This window comes from Leptonychotes weddellii, chromosome 5 (genome assembly GCF_054177405.1).
Source record: "Leptonychotes weddellii isolate Sample4059 chromosome 5, ASM5417740v2, whole genome shotgun sequence".
In the NCBI taxonomy this organism is placed as follows: domain Eukaryota; kingdom Metazoa; phylum Chordata; class Mammalia; order Carnivora; family Phocidae; genus Leptonychotes; species Leptonychotes weddellii.
In genome coordinates, this window is record NC_138373.1 from 60,799,340 (window position 1) to 60,809,809 (window position 10,470).

The 10,470-nt window shown below is 47.0% G+C and overlaps 1 long non-coding RNA gene across 4 annotated transcripts in view; it reads right to left on the minus strand.

Moving 5' to 3' along the window:
* Positions 1–3,251, minus strand: part of LOC145721682 (uncharacterized) — a 31,988-nt gene extending 28,737 nt beyond the window's left edge. For all 4 annotated transcript variants that reach the window (XR_014145518.1, XR_014145516.1, XR_014145519.1 and 1 more), the window contains exon 1: positions 2,588–3,251. This is a non-coding gene — a long non-coding RNA (uncharacterized LOC145721682). The remainder of the gene's footprint in view (positions 1–2,587) is intronic.
* Between the last annotated feature and the right edge of the window lie 7,219 nt (positions 3,252–10,470).

The following is a 10,470-nucleotide window of genomic DNA, read 5'->3' on the forward strand; positions in this document are numbered from 1 at the left end:
TAAAATACTACGGACTTCTGGATCATAACCCTGTTGTTCAGAAACTTAGCACTTGGCTACTAAGTCAGTCCTGGAAAACTGACTGTAGGCAAAACTTCTGAATCTTGATATACATCCTCCACTCCTCTGTTTGAGAATAGAGTATAATGACATCACAATTTAAATTTACTTAGAGGGACCGCTCGACAAATGCTGTTAAAGAATTAGAATGCTTCTAGCTGGAAAAGTAATGATGAATGCTCAGAACGCTTCACTTGAGCTAAGAAGGCAGAAAGCAGAGAAAAATTCCTCCCTTAGGCCCTGGTCCTTTGTGATCCTGCTCCACCAACAGGAGACTTAATTAGTTCAATTAACCTATTAGAGGTCGGATATTTAATTTTTAATTAATTAATCATTAGCAATTAAATAAAATTTATATCCATCAGGAAAATTCTAAATACACACGCGAGCTTTTAAAGTCTTAACAACATCGTAAGTTAGATATCACTATTTCTATTGACAAATGAAGTGTCTGAGGTACAGAGAGGCAAAGAACTGCCTCAAAATCACACAGCTAAGATGTGGTAGGTAGAGCTGCATTCCAGCTCAGACAGCGAGATGCCACCGGAGCCTCTCCAACCACATTCTCTCCGTGCTGTGGAAACACAAGGAACAAATCTGTCCAAGGTGTAACAAAGAAACCAGATGGAAGGAGCCAACCTTCATGGTGACAAATTAATCTCTTGAGCTCTCCCCACAACAGCTCCTTCTACCTCTCAGGGCCTGGAGTGGGGGGTGGGGAATGGTGCAGCAAAGTTATCATTTAGCTTCATCCATATCCCCCAGCTGCAAAATGTTACTAGAGGCTCCTGGAAAAAAAGCAATCTAGGTTAGGACTCCGTGCAGGTGCACAGGGAAGGCTCTGTGTCCTCCTGTCTTCCCCAAACTTGTCTCATGATGGTAGCTCTTCTTGAGGAGGAGCAACCTCACACTGATTCTGCAGAAGACAGTTCTGAAATCACTGAGCTGCCGAATTCCACAAAATAATACATTCTAAAAGGTCATTCTGTTCCCACGTGGTACTCACAATCTGGCCTCGCATCCACAACAGAAAATGCGGGAATGGGTTTTTCCCTAAGAAAGTCTGATTACTCATCGGTTCACCAAATATTTAGGGAACACTGTGGGGCAGGCACTGTGCTGGATACCGAGACTCTATCCACCAACAGAAAGGTCAGTTTCTGCTCCAAGAAGCTTACAGTTGAACAGAGACGGTAAACTGCCCAGCTGTACTCATCATGAGAAGGGTGCGGGGTCACAGGATCGCTTAACAGGATGGCTTTATGTGGGTTTGTCCAGGCACCAAGGAAGCGACATTTCACCAGAGGCCTGAAGAAATGAGCAGGAGGTAAACAGGCTCAGGGGGAAATCCATGCAGAGGGACTTGTGTGGGTGGAGCGCCCCTCTCCTAATATGCTTCTACTCACCCTTCAGACTCAACTTAGACCTCCTGCTCTCTCTGGAGGCTAGATGGAGGCGCCCGACTACTGCACTTAACACCCAGAGTCCCGGTTAACTGTTGACTTGCACAGAGCACCCCTCACAAAGTGGCCACATCATAGGGCTAGCCTGCTATCTGGCACACCGAGGCGCATTCAAAGGAGCAAAGGGAAGGGAGGGAAGTAATTAACTAATACGGAGCTGTAAACGCAGGTTCATTCTCCACCACGTCTCGCTTTCTGTCATATAAAGAATGAGAACAGTTATACTCAGTGCTCACATGGTCCACCTCCACTTCACATGCTAATTCAGTCTCCAAACATTTGTGTTAGGAACGGGAGACGCAATATGCTTAAGATGCAGTGTCTCGCGGTCAAGGAGCTTAGGATTTAGTGGCGGCCAATCAGAAATGCAGGTCTCTCATCCTTTCACCCAATATGAAACAGCAAAAGCAGGATGAGTTTCGATGTCAGCCGTCCACGCGGAATTTGGGCCTTGCCCTCTGACCGCTGGCTTTCAAACTGCCAGCCCAGAGTCCTGCACCAGGAAGGGCTGAGCTGGATTCCCCACTCTCGGTGCAGTAAACTTTCCTGCCCCTTCCCCGTGTTCCTCCCGGCCAGGCTGAGGCAGCCCGAGCTCCGGCTGCCCGAGGGCCAGGGCGGCGGGGCCGCAGGACCTTCCCCGCGGAGCCGGATCGCCGCCCCCAGGCCGCCCACGGCCCATTCCCGGGGCGCCGCAGCCCGCGCCTCCGCAGACCCGGGACGAATCCGGCGTCGCGGGCGCCGGAGTGGGGGGGGTGGGGACCAGCGCGCCCCTCCGCCCGCCCCTCCCCCCTCCCCCCCGCACGACGTCACCCGGGTCACGTGGGTGACCCCCAGCCAGACTCAGCTGCTGGGCCTGGGGAGCCGGGAAGCGGGGGAGCAGGGGGCGGGCGGCGCGTCTGCTCGGCCCCTCCCCGACCCCTCCCCCGGAGCCGGAGCGCGGCGTTAAGCAAGGGGCTCCGGTGAAATTGGAACCAGTGTTCTAAATTAAGGGGAGCAGATGTCCCTGTTTTGCTCGGGAGGCCTGGGTGGCCTGCTGTTCAGACAGAAATCGTTGAGGCACTGACCTTCCGGGGCCGCTGTCAATCTCCGCGTGCAGATGGCCAGCCCGGAGCCCTGCCCGCTCCTCTGCATTGGAAATGCGGCAGCAGGGGGATCCGGGCAGCTTGAGAGAAAAGCCTGCGTGGGGGGTGGGGGAGGAGGCCCGGGGGAGACAGAGGGCAGGAGAAAAAGGCCTGTTCCGCGCACAATGGAGCCCCCGTGGCGGCCCCTCGGAGGACAATGCCGTCCCCCGGGACCCGCGGTTGGCTGCGCCAGGCCGGCCGGCCCGCGCTCCAGCTGCCTCTTCAGAACAAGGCCGTGCAAATGTGCCCACTTGATTCTAAATCCTCTTAGGCGCTATCCATGTGAGCGAGGGACGGGGTGGCCTTACAATCCTTTACAATCGGAGGCCTGGGAACCCCGGCGCTCGGCGCTCGGCAAAATGTCTGCACCACGCATGCAAATGGAGTCGATCACTTGGAGAAAGCGGCAGAAAATCTTTCTACGCGGTAGTCGGTGAACAAAACCGACCAACTAACCGCCTGCAGTAAACACCCATGTATCTGCCGTTCGATGCCCTGCAGGGTCCTGAAAATTTTTCAGGGTGTTTCCCCCAGAAGAGACTTCGCATTATGTTCAGAAAAGCCAGCTAAGCTGTGCAAAGTCATTAGTCACCCAGGTATTTACACTGTTTTTCCTATTTCCTTTCTCTCTTGGCCTCTGTGGTCAGTAGTATAAAATTCCTAGGAACTCCCACCTAAACACCAGCTTCCTGTTTATGCTCTCACTGGCTTTAATGTTTAGCTGTTAAAAGCAGTTGACCAAGGCTCTATGAAAATCAGCAGAGGTTCACAGGTGAATGGGGGGGAAAAAAGAAACAAAACAAAAGAGTAGGTCAAAGGTCCAGGTTCATTTTTAATCACTTGTGTCAAAATCACAGGGGAAAAAAGATAACATTAAAGTGTAACTTAATGCCTACGATCTTGGTTCATTTCATTTGGCCCCCGTGTCTGCATGAACCTATAAAATATGAGACGGTAGTCTAAAGTATGAACATTTTCATTTCTAGCAGTTAAAAAGCCCTTTTTTTCAATATGCATGACATTCCTTTGTTTTCGAAGGTTACAGTTCACACATAAGCAGAATCTGTGCGTGCCTGAACGTGCCTTGCACCTCGCCATGGCTGTTCTTCTTGACGTTCCTGCAGCAAAATGTTGCGCTTATGTAGCTATTTGAATTACAGCCTCCCTGACCTGGAAAAGAACCCTAGAGGGCACTTCATGCAGCTCTTTTCTGATACAGAATTCCCTGCACCATTCCCAGGGAGTGATTAGCTATGCTGTGATAGAGTCCTGCTAGAGCTCTCTACCTCAGAAGATAGCATCCTTCCTTGACAATCTTTTTTTTTTTTTTTAACTAGAGTTTTCCTATATATAAGACTGAAATCTGTCTCCACTGACAGAGCCACACAGAATAAATCTAATCGCTCTTCCACATGGTATTATCCTTGAAGAATTTGGAGACAACGCTCGGTCCCCTCAGAGTCTTCTCCCAGCTGAAACATCTCTAGATCCTTGAGCAGTCCCTTGTCTCCCCCCACCCCCTCCCCGCCCACTGCGGTGGGTCTGAGTCTCCTGCACTGTCCCAAGTTATCTAGAGATGCTCTGGTTAGTCTAAGTCCCTTTGTTTCACACATGGTTTTTTGAAACAACATCTGAAGGCATCAGAGTTGTTTGATGGCTTTGTGAGAGACCAGTCCCAGTGTGGCTCTCAGCTACCTCTTCTCAGTCTAAGTCCCTTTGAAGCTGAAGATAACGCTCCAATTCATGGTGAAAATCAGTTTAGGAGATAGCACGAGAGGAGTATGGCTGAAAACCAACAGGGGGAATCGGTGGGACCATGTCCAAGTTACTCAGACAAAAATAAATTTGGGGTTTCCATTTTCGTCTTTTTCTGCTCTGTGCCGGTAATGCCAGACTCAGGAAGCCCAGGAAAGGAGAAGCCGTATCGCGTGCTAGCACCATGCCTTTCACGTTCTGGCACCTTATCCTTGCAAAACCCCTCTGAGTAAGTTCTCGGGTGACCTCCTCTTTTACCGAATCAGAGGTCAAATAATCCACTCAAGAACACACAGCTAATGAGTCAGGGAGCGAGGTCTCTAGCCTGTGGCTTTTATACAAAGCTGCCGTCCTAGGGTCTTGTTGTTAAAACAGATCCTGAATCTTTTCTTCGGCATACTCTGAGGACATACGGCTTTAATTCAAGGCCAGTTGTATACATCGTATTTAGACAGCTACAAAAATTTCTGAAATACAAGTTAAGAACTTTAGGTGGGGAAAAAAGTTCTTTCTGGAAGCAATGAAACAGAAATTCCAAGTTAAAGCCAAAAGCCATCCCAAACATGCTTTTATTCCAGTGGTATTACTTAGGAGCAAAGTGTTCTATTCCCCTTGAGTTTCCCGCCTCGGGCTGAGGGCAGGCCAGGCCCTTGATGCTGATTTCTTCCATGGATTTCGGCTACAGCAGAACCAACGCCATTGCCCTTTACTCCCGCCTACTCTCCAGTATGTCAGTTAGTCAAGAAAGAGGGAAGAGTATGTTTCCCGCGCACACACTGTAATTTTTTTTCCAGCGTCGCTCAGGCTGCCAGAGTAAAAGTAAAACCACAGAGAAAAGATTTAGATCAGCCTCTTGATCGGCCTGCTGCTATTTTACAGTTTTAGGAGGGGCTGGACATCAAACACTTGAAACTGTCATCTCTACATTCCTTCTCGGAATAAAGCAGCACTGGCACGTACCCTGGTGGATTAGTTTCTACCCCCCCAACCTTGGAATCTCTTTCTCTCCGGGAAAATAGTCTCCAGAAGGCACACCGAATGATCAGAGTTAGTTCTGAAAAAGGTTCTTAGAGTCTACAGTGAACTGACATGTACTGACATCCGGCCAGGTGGACTCTGAGCCTTAGCAGGGATATCGCTTAGCTGTTCAGATTTTTCTAATTTGTTTTCATGGTAAATAGTGCTTGAGACGCCTTTTCCTTGCGGCCCTAGCTGAAGGACCCTCCACAATCACTATCACATTAATCTATTTATTTTCTTCATAAAAGCATAAAAACCTAATGCTTCACTGCTTACATGCTTGTGTGTGCTCGATCTTCCCTCTCTGGATCACAACTTGTGCAGAAAACAAGTACCTTGGTCTGTCTTGTTCACCACCTAGCCTATAGTACGTCCTCAGAAATACTTTTTTTTGAATGAATATATCTTTTGAGCATATATATATATATATATTTCTCTTGTACAGTTCTTTCCTTCAAACAAATTCTTGGAGTAGTCAAATTCCGACAGACAGAAAGTAGAACCGAGTTGCCAAGGGCAGTGGCCGGGGTGGGGGATGGGGAGTTAGTGTTTAATGGGGACAGAGTTTCAATTTGGGGAAGAGCAAAAAAATGTTGCGGATGGCTGGTGATGATGGTTGCACAACAGTGTGAATGTACTTGATGCCACTGAACTGGGCACTTAGAAATGGTTAAAATCATAAGTTTTAGAGTGCAGTGCATATGTTTTAACACAATAAAAATAAATTCTTTGAATTGGCAATCTTGGGCTAAGAGTTAGTGTATCTGTTTTAAACTGGGGTGTATATTACTAAACGTCCCTCCAGAAGGGATGCCAATTTACTTTCCAACTACCAGCGCCTGAGAATAGTCATTGCCCAGCACATCACCAACACTGCGTTCTCAGCCTTTTTATTCCTTCTATTTGGTGAGTAAACACACACATGCACACGCGCACACTTTAATTATTGTTTTACTTGTATGACTATACTTACTATTTTTTTAAAAGATTTTATTTATTTATTATTAAGGGCGTAGTATATTTTCATATGTTTGGTATTTCTTCTTTTGTGAAAAGCCTATATGTATCCTTTCCCATTTTTATGGGCCTGTTTCCTTTGACCGATTTATAGGAGTTCCTGTAGAGGAAAGATAATAACTCTTGGTCTGTGATACAGCTTGCAATTAATTTTTCCCAGTTCATGATTTCTCCTTAAATGTTATTTAAATTTAAAATTGTACACAACTGATAAATTAGTGAATACTACATCTGAAACTAATGATGTACTATATGTCGGCCAATTGAATTTAAGTTAAAAAAAATAAATATAAAATTGTATGCTGAATCAGTATCATCTTGGGGTGAAAAAAACCCCTTCCCCATTCCAAGATTGTAAGAATATTCATCCATGCTTTTACCCCATACATTTGTGGCTTTGTTTTTTTATACTGAAATATTTGATGCATCTATATGCTGATGGCAAGAAATAAGATAAAGTTCCTTTTTAACTAGTCGGTTAATCATCATTTATTACATAATCCATGTTTTCTCTCAATAATTTGAACTGACTTCTTTCTGTTGTAATAAATAACCGTATTCTTAGATCTGTTTAACTTCAGCACCTAGACCATGCTATTTTATTTACAGTAAGTTGCCAATATATTTAGGTGGTGCTTACTGCCATGTGACTAACCTCTATATTTGGGATTTTAATCCATTATTGGAAAAATTTTAAATTATGTGTAATTATACATTGGGAAAGTATAGCCTGTTAGAGAAATTCCTCTGCTGGGAGCCAGCAAGGAAGAGAGAGTAAGGTGCCAACAGACACTTAGAAGAACCGGTGATAGGAGGGAGAATGCTTGGCTGGGATGCTTGGCACGGAGTCAGGGCCTGACCTTACATTCGACTCGTGTTCCCAGCTAGAGTAACTTAATTACCCATGTGGCAGACAGAAAGCCTGGTGGGCTTTGCCCTCTTGATATTGAGCCCTATCTCTGCCACTTTCTAGGTTTGTGGTCTTAGAGAAATCTCTTAAATAGTTTGCTTATTCTAAGGCTAATAATAGGCTACCGAAGGTGATAGTTATAAAGACTGACCAATATAGGTGCCTGGGTGGCTGAGTCGGTTAAGCATCTACCTTCAGCTCAGGTCACCATCCCAGGGTTCTGGGACTGAGTCCCGCATCAGGCTCCCTGCTCAGTGGGGAGTCTGCTTCTTCCTCTGCCCCTGCCCCCTGCTCATGTTCTCTCTCTCTCTCTCTCTCAAATAAATAAATAAAATCTTAAAAAAAAAAGATTGACCAATATACTTAAATGCACTCTGGAAATGATCTCATCTGAATATTTATCATCATCATTATTATTAATATAGGGGAGGGATGCTTTTCCTCCCGTGCCTTCATGCTTCTGCCTGTCCACCTGCATCCTGGCCTTGCTCCTTCCTTGTGAGACATCGTTCCCCTCTGCAGAAGAGAGGCTTACAGAACGGCGAGACTCAGGCCACCATCATCTGAAGACGCGTGCTCAGGCAGTCTCTCTTCTGATCGACCTCGTCCAGGACACTGCTGGCTTCATCAGCGAGGTCAGGGGGTGCTCTACAGACATTCTTCATTTGCTCGTGCTGTGATTCATTTTGTTTTGATGGAGGGTGGGGATGTTAAGTTGTTTGGCCTTAAGTCTAAACCATGGATACGATCCAGATTAACCAGTGAGCTCTCTATTGGGGCAACTGGGAGATAACAATAAAGTGGTCTTTTGATTGCCATCCTGTCATTATTACACACATGCCCTTTGTGTGTCATTACACACTGACCTCATGCGAGGAGGAAAGACGGACAGAGACCGGAGGCATTCCCAGCTCTCCGGTGACAATACCATCCCGACCATCAAACCTCTCTGACCTCTAACCTCTGACAATTACCAGTCCCTCATATGGGTCAATTACTCCCCCAAGGAGGCTACTCCGCACAGTGCACGTAGCAAGAGTTCCGTAACTATTAGTTATTCTTACCGCTGTTCCTATCAGCTGTGCCCCTATGGAAGGCAGGTCAGTGGTCTCTTCTGTGGAACAGGGCACCTCCGTGGTCAGTCTCCTTCTCCATAGCCTTGGCCTTCTGCCCATTGCCTCACCTCCAGCCCCTCAGCGCTCCAGCCTGGGACTCCCTCCTGGGCTCTCTCTTCACCATCGCCTCTCTGGATCCAGCCCACCTTCGGCCTCGGCCCCTGCCTTTCCTTCTCAGGTGGGTCTGTGCCTCTCCCGTCCTGTCTCCATGTTTCAGGGTGGTGCTTCACTGGGCAGCTTGCCAGGGAGGTGCAAGCATCCTGGGGCAGAGCAGGGGCGGGGGGAGGTGAGAGCCACAGGGCCAGCAGGGACCTCTGTGAAGGAAAAGCGTGTTGTAACTGTGGGCCAGGGAGCCCCGGCAGGCCCTCGGCCTTCTCCTGTCACAAGAAGGCTGGGGCAGGATCCCCGTGCAGTATCCATCCATTCATTTAATGAGTACTTGTCCAATGCTTGTGCCACACACTGGGAGTCAGGTGGGGAAGACAGAAATGGTTCTCAGCCTCGAGGAACTTTCAGTCCAATGGGGGGGACAGACAAACAGCGTAAAACAGATGATTAGAACCACCCAGTGGCTAGTCAGAGCTAGCCAGACACAACAGGGCGCTGAGATCAACACTAAGGATTGGCCCGGAGGCCCCTCCAGACCTGGGGGGGTGGGGGAGAGGCTCTCCGAATCCCTCAATTCAACTTTCAATGTGAACTTATTTTCTCACCCCATAAGTATCTGGAGATTTCCACCAACTATTCCGTTTGTGGGTTTTCTAGTGACAAAAGAAAAAAAAAATCACAAGGTGGTGAGCTAGGGAAACCTGAAAACTAGAGGGCCAGGTGTTCCCAGTCATATTTCCCTCTTTGTTTGCCCTCTGACACCTTTTACTTGATTGCTTTTAGGTCTGGATTAATTTTTTCTGGCCAGAGGCCCATGCTAATTTGCATGGCTATTCTATATATGGGTCAGATCCGCCAAGACAGCAGGCCAGCCTGAATTCACAAACAGAGTCACATCCATCAAGTGGCCCAGAGCTCAATATACTCACCATAGAAGAATGGAGGATAATGAGAAATCCTACCACAGCCTGAAATCGTGACTCATCAGGGTTGCCCTGTGGTCAAGCTCATGGGTAAACCACTCCATCATCCTTATGTTCTGCTTGTCAAACACTTGTGGGATTCCATTTTGGGCTTTAGACATGTAATTACGGTTCTCATTGTTTCCAAAGCCAGAATTAAGCCTCAGATTATATAATTAATTGTGAGTTAGGTAGAGTGCCTTCTTTCATTTTACACTCTCATCTATGATGTTAATACAAATCCTTGTTTTGTTCAGTAATACCATATATTCCCGGCCACACTAGTCGATAAAATACACATTAGTGTTGTCATATTTAGCTGTTCTTATGAATGGATAACTGGAAGGCTTACTTACAACTGTAGTTAAAATCTATTATGGGAAACTTGATTCTTCCCCTGTGTCTGTTGACAGAATCAACCATTCTTTCAGTCACCAGAAGTGTTTGTTCATGCATTCACGTATTCATTCATTTAATCATTCCACACCTATTGTTTTAGGTCTATTATGGGGGAGCAACTGTGCTAAGTACAAAGTAAGAAGACATGGTCTCTGGCCCCAAAATGGCACAACTAACAGGGTACCCACCTTGGCGGAAGGAGTGGCAGGTTGTATCTGAGTCTAAAATCATAGGTGCTTGCCCACCCTACCCCAAAGCCATCTGAGGTTCTGATTTGCCAGGTCCAGAGTAAGGCCCTGACGTGTGGATTTGTAAAAACTTCTAGGGTAATTCTGATTACACCCTTGGGTTAGGAATCATTGCTCTAGTGATCTTTCCAGAATTCTGTAGAACTCAAGATCCTTTTTGTGGGGCAGCATAACCATGAGGTCCTCTTCACCCAAACCGGAGAGTCATCTGAAGGTGGACAGTGCCTGACCAGGGCCAGGGGTAACACTCATGCTCATGGCCATGAGAGACTGTCCCTTCCTGAGGGGTTGT